The sequence below is a fragment of the Macaca fascicularis genome, chromosome 5 (assembly GCF_037993035.2).
Source record: "Macaca fascicularis isolate 582-1 chromosome 5, T2T-MFA8v1.1".
In the NCBI taxonomy this organism is placed as follows: Eukaryota; Metazoa; Chordata; class Mammalia; order Primates; family Cercopithecidae; genus Macaca; species Macaca fascicularis.
The window spans coordinates 170,481,531-170,494,896 of record NC_088379.1 but is presented as its reverse complement, the minus strand read 5'-3'; positions in this window follow the sequence as shown (position 1 = coordinate 170,494,896).

The window sequence follows — 13,366 nt, the reverse complement described above, 5'->3', positions numbered from 1 at the left end:
CACAGTCTGCTTTGCAGCCCTAATTTGAAACTACTTCACCCAAGAAGAACAACCCCCATGAAAAGCTTCACGTCCATACCTTCAGCTACTTCTAAGGCCCATGTATGTCACTTAGGAATCACGATGTAGGTGGGTGGATATCCCACAAGAAGCAGTCTCTTCTTCAGAGTCCTCATGAAAGATGGCCACAGCCACTTCTTTTCCTTTGAATTTCTCATAACATGCATGATATGGTTTGGCTGTGTCCCCACCCAAATCTCATCTTGAATTGTACTCCCATAATTCCCATGTGTTGTGGGAAGGACCCAATGGGAGATAATTTGAATCATGGGGGCAATCTCCCCCATACTGTTCTCATGGTAGTGAATAAGTCTCACGAGATCTAAAGGTTTTATCCGGGCTTTCCACTTTTGCGTCTTCCTCATTCTCTCTTTGCCTGCTGCCATCCATATAAGATAGGACTTGCTCTTCCTTGCCTTCCACCATGATTGTGAGACTTCCCAGCCACGTGGAACTGTAAGTCCAATTAAACCTCTTTCTTTGTAAATTGCCCAGTCTCAGGTATGTCTTTATCAGCAGCGTGAAAACGGACTAACACAATACTGTAAACCAAAAATAAAATCCTAAGCCCCACAACCAACTGAATGGACACCCTCTTGGCCAAGAGGATTCCAAAGAAACCTGAAAAACTGAAATCCCAGCCATCATGGGAAGGGAGGTTAGACACACCTCGTTATACCCCTGCCTTTTGGAGTTTAGATACAACTGGCCAGCATTGATGTTAAAATAGGGATCCTAAGACTGACAAAACACGCTCTTTGCGGCAATAAAACACCAAATTATAAACAAGACCTAAAGCTATGCAAGGCAAAGATTAAGTCACACCCTATGAACCATAAAATCTGATTAAATAAGTTGTTTTAACCCAGTATAATGTGGCTTACTTTCTAACCTGACTCTGGTTTAGCATCACATGATAGATAAGAGACTCTAAAGGAAATCAAAATATTTTACCATAAGATGTATTTCCTTGACATATTTTGAAATAGTTGCTGCAGGCCAATGGATTGAAATGGCTCTACAAAGTCATCTCTTGTGGGGGAAATTTGCACCTGTAGAAAATCTCTATGAATGTCGCCAAACCTTCCCTTTCTAGGTCTTTCCCTGGATATGGGAGAGGTTAATTGAGAGCCTGACATCTTTAAGGTCTGAAAAGTGACATTTACCATCTATTCTCTCAATGGACTGCTACCTGTAAGGCTTCATCTTATGTAACAAGAACTTTGGCTTCCACAACTTCCTTATCTTAACTGAAGCATTCCTTTCTACTGTTTTCAAGTCTTAAGACAGTAGATAGTAGCTTAACTCTCTCAACCAGTTGTCCACTAAATAATCCCTAAAACCTACCTATGACTTATAAGCCCCCCTTAGATATATCACACCTTTTGGGTCCAATCCAATGTATACCTTCCATGTATTGGTTTATGTCTTTGTCTGTAACTCCTGTCTCCCTAAAATGTATAAAACCAAATTATAACCTCACCACCTGGGGTACACTTTCTCAGGACCTCTTTAGACTGTTCCCTGAGCCATGGTCACTCATACTGGCTCAGAATAAACCTTTTAAAAATACTTTCCAGAGTTTGACTTTTCCGTTAATGTTGCTAAGCAGGGGAAGGAAAATCTAGACACACAAACCTTAAAACTATATATTATTCCTTCCCTCCTCCCCTCCTTTTCTTATCATGCCCATGGCCTGGAAGAGATGAGCTTTCCACTTGTTGCATTCTCCTCTTCTTGAATCTAACCTCCTAGCCCAAAGAGGGATTTTCTCTACACAGTTGGAGAACTCTATAAAGTAATTCTTCCAGGACTGGCTGTTGATTCTAGAAAAGGAGAAAATAAAGAAGTTCAGAAAATTTTCTCAAGAAAATGATCTAATTGGAAAGAAAATTACATTAGTATAGAATGCTATTTTGCATATCAAAAGCTTAATGATTTCACATTCTTTCTGTTTACATTTGTTCCATAACAAATCCTAATTTCCACTTAGGAAAATAGCTATTTGAAGATATTATGGCAAAAATCGTGTCCTCAGACCAGAAAAAAATTTCAAATTAATAGTTTTCAAAATTATTTCCAATATAAATAAATTTTCAGAGATAAGGCAAAAAAACTAATAAATATACCTTATAAATATATCCTCTCAACTTATATAAAATTTTTAGAAAATGAAAGAAAATTATATAACCTCTTTGTAGAAATACAATGAACCCAAAGACTTTTTTTCTTGAGGCTTCCAAGAGTTAAATTTCAACAAGATTCGACATTACTTTTGTGTCCCATGTTCAACATTTCTTATTTTCTAATTATAGTTTGAATTCAAAATTTCATTTTGAATTTTTCCTGGCCCTTTCTTACCCATCATGCCAACTTAAAAATTATTGTTCCATCGCCAGGAACTACCCCACCCACCCCATTTCAGATGCCTACGATCTGTAAAGTATCAGTTGTCAGTTTCATCCCCATCTCAGTGTTTCCAGGACTAAGCTCTACAGAACTACTGGCTCCCTGCCCAAAGACTTAGGGGTAGTCTGCATGCTTTGTATTTCTCCACTGTGCAAAGGGCACAGCAATGCCTTGAATTCTAGAAACTTAATCTGATTCCCTGACATCGAGGGAATTAACTCTAACAGCTTTGTGAAGGTCACACAAGCCTGATCACTCCCTGTGGAATATTGGAAAAGACTTCAACCCATTTTAACCTTTGTTTGCCCAGCTCCTATCAACTCTTTCACTCTCCTTGAAATTGTCTAAGAATTCACAAGCAGTTGGCTGTAAAAAGAAAAGATCCTATATAAATACTCACGTTGTTTTTTCTATTTCCTTCTTCCAAGTACATTGAAAAGGACAGGATTTTGCACAGGAAACACTTAATGATAATATTTGGAGGAAACCTGCTGACTTGGTAAGACACAGTTGGCCAAAATTCAGGTCAGAAATACCCAGGGAAGTCGAAGGCTCCTAGAATTACCGGGATGAGGTTTCTGCAAGCAATGAAGCCCTCTGTAAAGGACAAGGGATACTATTGCTTACAAAGGGAAAAATGGAAACATGAGCAAGGCTGCAAGCAGCCCACGGGTGCTGTGCACAGGTGTGCCAAGAAGTAACTGAAGTGTGACTTTGCAATGAATTGAGGAAATACGGGCTCTCATATTTAGTGATAATAAGAGACCGGAGGGGAAAAATAGAGAGGAAAAGGGGAAAGGAGAAAAAGATGAAGATAATGCCAAGAAGGGATGCCTATCTAAGAAGGAATTCAGCAAAGTCAGATCGACACTCCACAGTTATGTGGATAATTCTCTGAGACACCAGTTGAGAGATTTCTAGATGAAAATCCTTTACTAAAGGACTGTTGAGAGTGTTCTTGTAGTAGTCATTAGTATCCTTAATAATTATAAGCTGCTAATCCCACAGAGTAAAATCACTTCTTTTGTTTCCTAAGGGAGTAGGTACCAGAGAGACTGTTCATTTATGTCTTCCTAAAGGATTATGAAGACCAGTGTATTTTTTGCCTATTAAACCAACTGGAGAACAGTTCCATTTGACTGGTATCAAAACATATGAAAGGATGTATTAGAAGCTTAGACTATCAGGCTTTTAAAGCCAGAAGGTATCTTAAATATATTGTAGGTTAATAAACAAAGGATAGATGGCAATCCAAGGTCATAGCTAGTTGGGGAGAGAGGTGACATTTTAATATCCAATTATTGTGAGTTATGACAGTAGGCCATTTCCAAGGGTGTTAGGGAGGGTAAACAGAGGAAAGCCTGTTATCTTCTCAGCTCCATCTGCAAATGGTGCCCAACACTAGGCTGAGGACTGAGGAGCTTGAGCTGGGGGAGAAGACAAACATGAAACAAGTACTTAAAAGTAACCAAAATCTGTGAAGACATATACATGATGCTATGAGAGCACATAGCTGGGGTCTGTATTCTGGGGATTTTGGAGAAAGATTATGAAGGAATGAGATTATCAAAGGCAAAGAGGGGCATGAGGAATAGAAACACAATATTAAAAGATCAAAACTTTCCTTCAACTAAACAGAAATAGCTTTTGTCTCCTCAGCTCTTCAGGGAAGGCTGAATAGGAGAATGAGGGGGTGGCCTTTGGATCTGGAGTGCCCCTGTCTGGGCCCCGCAGATGTGTGATCCAGCATTTTAAACTGGCACAGAGCCCAGGCTTACAGCTGACAGGTGTGTGTTCAGAAGAACGAGGGGAAGTCCTGTTCGGCTTGAGATTCACACTTCACTCCTGAAATTCCTTTCCTAATGCAGCTTTCAGGTGCATAATCACTGTCTCCATTAACTCCTCTTGATCACATAGCCAGCATGTGATCTTGAAAGTTTCTGAAAATCAAAGAGAGTCTCTAAAGTCCTCCTTGAACCATTAAAGAGTTTAATTTGTAATAATTTTACTAGTGGGCTTTTGGGCTCTGCCAAGTGGTCAGGTCTTGGGCCCATTCTATTTAGTCCCAAAAGGCACTGAAGAAGATAAGCCTAAATAAAGAATAATCCTTTATCTTTCTGAAGATGTGTCAAGAGTCTTACATAATATGGTTGAGATAGAGGAACTAGAACAGAAATTACCAGTAGACATGAGGCTACTGGACTTCCTTTAGTTTTGCACAATAGTCCCCACTTCTTTTCGGTTTTGCTTTCCATGGCATCAGTTACCCACAGTTAACCACAGTCAACTGCAGTAGAAAGCTATTGCAGTATTTTGGGAGAGAGAGAGAGCAAGAGACCACATTCACGTAACTTTTCTTATGATATGTTGTTATAGTTATTTTTATTTTATTATTAATTGTTGCTAATTTTTAACTTTGCTTTTAGATTAAGCTTTATCACAGGTATAGGAAAAAAACATAGTATTAATATATAGTAGGGTTCAATACTATCTGTGTCTTCAGGCATCCACTGGGAGTCTTGGGATGTATCACCTGCAGATGTATTCCCTTGTCCTACTGTGGACAAGATAATCTGTTCTTCCTGCAGCTCCACAGTTCTGTATATGTGTATTACCAAGCACTATGCACTACATGCTTGGTGGGGACTAAAGAAGGGGTTAGAGCTTGGAGAAAGCAGTGATGCAATGACGTGATACATCATCACATCACAATCAACAAATAAGAGTCAATGTTTTCTATATAGGGGATGGGAAGAAGGGGATATTGTTTTTCACATGGTTCTATCAGTCATACACTGTGAAATATCACCTGATGATTTCATACCTGGTAATTCTTGCTAATACCTAGTCTCCTAATAGGGCTGGGTCTTCCATCCTTTAAGAGGAGGACAGAACCCAGAACCAAAAGAGAAATGTTCATCTTTAGCGTTACAAAAGAAGCTCTAAAAGCCCATCTCAGAAACAGACTTGCACTTGGGAGAGTCCATCTTTGTTCCAAAATGAAAGAATTGATGTAGCCTGAGGAGCCAATGTGAAGAACTAGAACATAGAGACTACGAAATATAACAAGAGCACGTGGTAGAATGCCAGGGAGGACAAAATAGAATTTCACCACCCAGCTGGGAGGAGAAAAAGCCCTTCTTGGATTAGGGAAAGATGCTGGGGAGGAGCTGGAAAGGATTGAGACATTAGTACAGAGCCTGTTCCCTTCCTCCAAATCGGGATTAAAATTTCAAAGAATAGATAGAGACTCTCAGATGGGTTTGCGAATCTCATGTCAGAAGATGGGGAAATTGCCCTATATCAACTACCAAGATAGGGGTAGGCCCACAAAGGGGAGGATGGAGACACTAAGAAAAAGTCCTGGTTGCTCCTCCATTTGGACAGAGTTAGCTGCAGAACATATCATCATCATCATCATCATCATCATCATCATCATCGCCATCATCATCATTATTGTCTTACTCTGTCTTGTCTTCCTCTGACCTGCTCTGAAATGTTGGTTATTTTGGGGGAAACACTTGTTCTGGTCTCACTTTTCTATGAAAAGGTACTTCACCTAGAGCAATTGTTCCAGTTTCTCTCCAGCTCCTCCTTATTCTCCTCCATGGTAAGAAATGTGGCTTATTTGACTGATGAGCTTGAGAGAGGGACAAAGCTCTGTACTTCTGGCTTTTCTCTCCAGAAACTCTGCCTATGAACCAACTTATGTGATCTGTGGAAGTGGTGGAGGAGAGAGATATATGTGCATATGAATATTCTACCAGGCTTAAGAGCCAGAATCAAGCTCATCATTATCATAATGATAATTAGCATTTTGTTTACAGTTAATCATTTAAGATTTGACACTGCTATATTTTAAGGGGTCTTCGTATTCAGAAGCAATGTAGTTTTGTAAATGTACATATGGTCAAACACTATTGCTTGTTCATGAGGGCTATTGCATTTTGGATTGGATTGGATTGGATTGGATTGGATTGGATTGGATTGGATTGGATTGGATTGGATTGGATTGTCTAGTGAGTGAATGCTTAATGATACCATGCACTTAATGGCAAACCAAATGTATCTAATAAAAGCTGAGTGCTGTGTTGTGTTTACTTGAGAGCACAGAGTTGCATAGACAACATAAAACAAGTGAACAAGCAGTTTTTAACTTTGGTTTTGTTGCCAGATTTTATTACTATCAGCACTTTTTCAAATACGTTTTTGAAAACCTAGATTTTATACTATTGCTAGTTTTCTATACAGTCAGAAGCACCTACTGTTTGTAAATTAAAATCTAGCAGGTAAGAAATTTCAAAATTTACAGATATTTGTACCAAAGATCTTCAGAGACACAGGATGCTGTAAACTACAAATGCTTACAAAACCATTTTTGCTTGTTCTGGAAGACAACAGCCTGCTGTGGTATTCTTAACTTCTCTGTCAGGACACAATTAAGGAGATATATACCATCTTGATATTTCCAGCTGAGAATAGCCGAGGAAACTGCAGACAGATGGCCCAGGTGCAGCGCCCTAAAGAGCTGTATATGCTGCTTTGCAATTAAGGAAAATATTACCTCATGGAGTACCATTTGGAGCTGTGTTTTTCAATAAGTCAAAAGGTTTAAATATGTTTGCTCTAGCACACAGTTCAATGTGAAGATTCTCTGTCTTGCACTGAAGTCATGTAATTTAAGCTGCAGGGTTCCTCGAAACAGATATTTCACAAAAGCAATAGGGACGCCTGACTGATTTCCCATTTTTCACAGCAGAAAGATCCAAGAAACCTAGTTTCTATGATGGTGTTTTTCCTGGCATCTGTAGTTGACAATGATAGTAAAAATGAAACTCAGTGAGCCTCCAATCCAAGTTCAAAGATTCGTGATTGATAGTGTTTTGTAACTATCACTGTAGGATACTATGTGTAGAATATATATGTTTTAGCCCCATTTTGCAAGGGGTGGGGTTAGAAAGGTTAATTTAATTCTTTAAGGCAAAGGCAATACCCAAATCCAAATCTCTTGATATCTAAGGCTCAACTCACATTGGTTGTGCAAAGTGCAATGGAAATATTAAGGTTATATAATTAATTTGATCTTTGTAGACAACTAATAATTTTGTTTTTTGCTCATTCAGTCTATTTAGCACACCTTATGTTGAATTAATGGTTAAAGACTATATTTATACAATAAAAAGCCACTGTACTTAAACCTTAATAATAAAAAAATTAAAACATAGAAATTTCATTGATTCATGATCTTAAGATGTTTACCTTAATTTTCCATGAATTAATTCTACTAATTATTAATTAATTAAAATAATTTCCATTAATTTGGTCTCCATGTTAAAAAGTTAGGGTAAACAACTGCTTTTTTTTCTTTATACTTTGTGACTCATAGTGTCAACAATATATTAAGTCACAGCATGGAGCTGGAGATCTGTAGTTACATCCTTATTTATGCTTTGTGTTGACCGGGTGACTCCCTCCTTTCTCAGTCTTGTGTCACCATGCTCTTCTTTATTATTCTTCTCCTGCTTCTCTGAATATTATTTCTCAAGAGACAGTTTCTGAACCACACTACTTGTATTCAAATCCTGCTTCTGCCACTTTGTTGTGCTTCCATTTCTCTACCTATAGCTCATACTTGCTATGAGGATTAAAGAGGCCCATGATTATAAAGGACTGGGAAGCATACATGGCACATGGTAAGTGTTCAGTATGTTAGCAATTTTCATCACAGTCTATATCGTCATCATCGAGTTGCTGCTCTGCGTTCTTTTCTTTTGCCCTCCTTTCAAATGTAGGCTACTGGAAGACTATTGATTCTGGCCTCATATTTCCATGTGAAGGCACTTTACTTAGAGCAACACTTCTAGTTTCTCTCCCCCAGGGAGGGAAGAGTGGTTATTTCATTGGCAAGCTTGGAAGAGAGAACCTCTTTTTTCTAAACTGCATGTATGCCAGCAACTTATGCTCTGATTCATTCTCCCTCTAAGCCAGGGGCAAATAAATATGTCTAATTACTGGGTAAAAGGCTAATATTATCCTTTAGCCTCAGAAATAGAGCCATTTTCAAGTCATTGTAGAAGTCCAAAAAGGGAAAAAAAATAAATAGAGCCATGTTTTCCATTTAGCTTTACCAGTAGAAAAAGTAATATTTCCAACTTTGACTCTTGTGTCTAGTTCCACACTGGTTACAAACTTTGCAGGGGAAGAGGAGTGTTTCACACTGACCTTCTAGGACCTCAGCATTCACATGTACCCCAATACTATCCTTGCTTCTGCATGCGCAATCTGCCTCCTCAAATTCCCTCTCTCATTCAATGACACACCTGCATATCCGCTTCTGGGGCAGACCTGTCCTGGTATCTCAAACACTGTCCAAAACTGAACGTATATCTTTGTTCCAACTATGATCCTCTTTATTTCCAGCCTCAGTGACTTTGCCTTTCATCTTGTCTCTGAAGCCAAAACCCGAGAGCTTTCCTTGACATATTTCTTTTGTTCAACTCACACATTCAGTTCTATCTCCCTTATATGCTCTGTAATTCTTCCTGTTCTCCCCTATTTACCTTTCTATGTCCTTATTTGTGGTCTTTCCTCAGAGCTCAGGCCTAACAACCTCCCATACTTTTGCCCTACCAGCAACTTTTCCCCATCTTCTCATTCTCCAACTGCTATTGGGGTTATCATTCTAAAACAACAACAACAACAAAAACCCGTGTCACATCCCTCTTGGGTAAAGTCTGAACTTCTCAGGGTGGCAGCTTCCATTATGTGTGTCCTGTCTAACTCTCCATCCTGATCCTCATGACCAGTCTCCTCCACTACTAGCATGTCCTATGTCTTGGCCACACTACACTCTTACGAGAGTGCTGAGATTCATTCAAGGGGCTTATTTGTTGGAGGTTGAAGCACAAAAACTAATTTATGTGATCAAGAAAAAATTAATTTTACCATGACTAAAGTTTCATCTTACCTAATGTGAATAAAAACCTTTGAGTACTTCAAATACACATTCAAATAATTTGAATAATTTAAAAGTAACCATGGCTAAATCAAATAAGCCTGTTGAGCAATACTTTCCTTTATAGCACATCAATATTAACTTCTCTATTGTCTGTGAAAAGAAGTCCAGTGGATCACCTCTCCAGTCTCATGTCACACAATCTTCAATGTGGGGCTCGCCGGGCTCAAAACAATGGCTTGGGCCTCGGGTGTTGTATGGCTGTTCCTGTCCCATGAAAGCTTCAGCCTCATTATCCTCTTAACCTGCTGGTCTCAAGTCAGACATCACTTCCTTCAAAGAGCCTTTCCTCACTCTTCCATCCCCCAACACATCTCCCTGCACACTCTACTGGGCTCTATGAGGACATTTCCTGAACCTTCTTTCCCTTGCCTCTTTACCTTACCTGGATGCTCCTTGGCTCATTTAGTCATGCACTATGTTGTGTAGAGCAGTAAATACCTATTACTTATCATCAGGCTGACATGTAGTAGGTGTTTAGTAACCGCTTATTAAATAATGGATAAAGTGTTTATGTTATACCACACATCATTATACAAAAGATAGAAGAATAAGATCAGATAAAGTAAAATGATACTTTTACAGAGTGAATGGTATTGACTTTTAGAAGCTTACGACGTACACTGAGGAACAAAATTAAGTGGGAAAGATCAGTTATTTTAATGGTTTTTTTCTTATTCTTAGAATAATAAATGTCAACAATCATTTTTCAAAATACATTTTAATGCAGCAAAAAAATTGAATAGTTACATTTATTAATTATAGAGAATTCAAAGGAAAGTCAATTCTTGTGTTTTTAACAGTTCTAAAATTGTTTGTTGCCTTTGAGACTCCCAAGCAAGAAAAACTGATCATTCCCTTCTACACTTGTATTTCTCATTTCCTTAATTAAATGTGAGCTGCACAAGCTTGTTAAAGCTAGTTTATGTGCAGTGGGTTTGCATTACATTAACTTGGACAATAGCTGTTAATAACTTTTCCTGTGCTCTTAAAATTTCACTGTTACAAATACCCATAAATAATGTCACCCTGTTTTGGAACAAGAGTTTGTGAAACACGTCATCTTGAAGCTAATCATAGCTCAGGCTGCTGTCACTAATTCCAGGCTTCACTTCTTAACAGCTTGATAAAGCCCTGGCTGTGAGTCTACCTCTGGTTCAGCACATGATTAGTACAATGTCATTGATTTTATCAACACCAAAAAGTCAGCCTTGAGTCATTTCACTTTTTGAACAGAACATCATGAGCATTTTCCACCAAAACTTAATTAATCATATTTTTAATCATTGCCTTGTTTCAACATGCACAGCAGACTGTTCTAGGAAAAACAGTAGGTTAGTCAGATGGCTAATAAAACTCCACTGGTAAATTGCTGCATTTACTTCTTACTGCATGGGCATTACAGTCAGATGTTCCTGGGTCTTCAGACATGACTCAGAGGCTGCAAATGTCCAGGCACATTCATAGACAACTCACCAAGGACCATTGAGACACACACACACATACACACATACACAAACTTGTGGGCTCTAAATGAGCTGTAAGAAATGGGGGAAATCAGTTGCAAAGCCGTTATACCTGATGTGAGAATGATTGCCTTGTGCTAGTTTTGAGTCAGGGAAAAGACCTGCCATATCTACCAAATGTGTGGCCCCTTGAGATTTGTGCCTGGACTCGCAACCAACCCATTACGTTAATTCATCATGTCTATTAAAGAGTACTAAACACAACCAACTCAGAAAGTGGTAGTCCAAACAACACCTAAATGTTGCTGACCAGTAATTTTTTCTTCATAAGCATGTCTCCAACTTGTCAGGGTTGACAGTTGATTTTCTGTCTTCTCACAGCTTCAGTCAAGGCAGCGTATCTTTTGCCAGATAGGTGATGAGAGAGTAAAGAAAGAAGAAAATGGGAAGATTCTGAATATTTATTAAACTAACACAATCTATAAGTTGAAAATGCATATATAGAGCTTATGACAATAATTTCCTTCAAGAAAATTATTGTAGAGCCTAGTAGGCCAACTATTGTATGACAAACAGGTCCTTTGTTATTTAGTAATAACAGTGTTTCTCAAATGTCTCCAAATGTCTGACTTAAATGGTACCTCACTTAAATGAGTCTGGAGAGAGCACACTCCCAAGGTAAAGCAGCAACTATAAGAGAGTGTATCAAGTGTCCTAACAGAGAGGTAAGTAAAAGGTGCTATGGGAGTTATGGCTAGGAGATAGATAAGTTAGTAAACGCTATTTAAAGGAAGTGATGTCTAACTCAAGACTACAAGATAAAGAGGACTGTAAGGGTGAAAATGTCAGGAAAAAAGCCCATGCCATGCCTAGAGGCCTAAAAGACTGTGTTTTGAGCCTGATATGCCCAAGTTTCTCAAATAGGGTTGAAAAATGTCCACTAATTATAATGGTCAATTATATAGCGGAGAGGGGACAGTATGTATAACTGTTATAATTTGGATTTAGTCTGAATATTCATGGCTAAAATTAACTGCCCACCAGCCACGCTGGCTCAGGCCTGTAATCCCACCACTTTGGGAGGCCAAGGCAGGCAGATCACTTGAGGTCAGGAGTTTGAGGCCAGCCTAGCCAACATGATGAAACCTCATCTCTACTAAAAAACACAAAAGATTAGCCAGACGTGGTGGTGGGCTCCTGTAATCCCAGCTACTCAAGAGGTTGAGGCAGGAGAATTGCTTGAACCCGGGAGGTGGAGATTGCAGTGAGCCAAGATCACGTCACTCCAGCCTGGGCGATAGAGTGAAAATATGTCTTAAAAAAATAAATAAAATGAAGTCAACTGCCATATACACCCACTCTGGAGCCTTGTTTTGGCATTATCCTGATGCACATCCCCTCGAGCTCCATTGGAGAAATGCGTCTTTTTAATTATTTGATGTGTTACATCCCATTTCCTTACCTGCTTTCCTTAAGCAGGTAAGGAAACCTTGGTTAAACTGAAGTTCAGTTTCTAAAGCAATGCATTATTGGCAGAGTCCACGATATTGGCTTCCTCTGCCCACCCCCAACCGCCACCAACATGCACAAGATTTTCCAACTTTCCAAAATCCAGTCATTCTAAAGTTTTGCAAAATATTAAACATTTTTTAAATCCTCCATCTTAAGATATGATCTTATATACTGAGTGCTTTTTTCTTTGACATAACTATAAAGTGGCAGTACAGAACTAGACTTCTATCTCATTTCTGTCTAACTTTTCAACTAACATTGAAGCACAATCCTTCTATGGTAGATCTATAATTGCTTATAATTTGATGTATTTGTCTCTCTTCTGTTAGACCATCAACTCAGTCTTTATATTTCTCATGTGCATAATAAAATTTCTTACAAACAACAAGCAATAAATGAATTATTGTGGATTTAAAAGACATATGAGATAACCATAATAGGTTTTATTCAGAGCCTAAAGTTGGAAACCAGCTTTCTAGCCAGAAAGGACAGAAAAGCACTGAGAATAACAGATATCTTTACACCTTCATTTTGAATCTTAGCATAAAAGAAAATGGTTTTTAAATCAAAAGGATGCCAGACTATTTCAAATATTTTAACACTAGACCCCAAAGCAAAACTAAGAAGATTTGTAATGGGGCATAAAGAATCCTGCCAGTGATACAAACAGTATTAAAATTAGATTGTAAAAGCGAAAAGTTTGTACATCTGTATTACCTAAGCAAAAGATTATTTATGCCAAGAAAATTACATTATGTTTCTAATAAATACATTTCAGAGCTGTGTGTATGTTTGTGAGAGTATGTGTGATTAGTATTACTACTTTAAATATATGCCTATGTTTCATGAAGACACAGAAATCACTATTAAGCTTGAATTAAAAAGTAGCCTGCTAGTAACAATC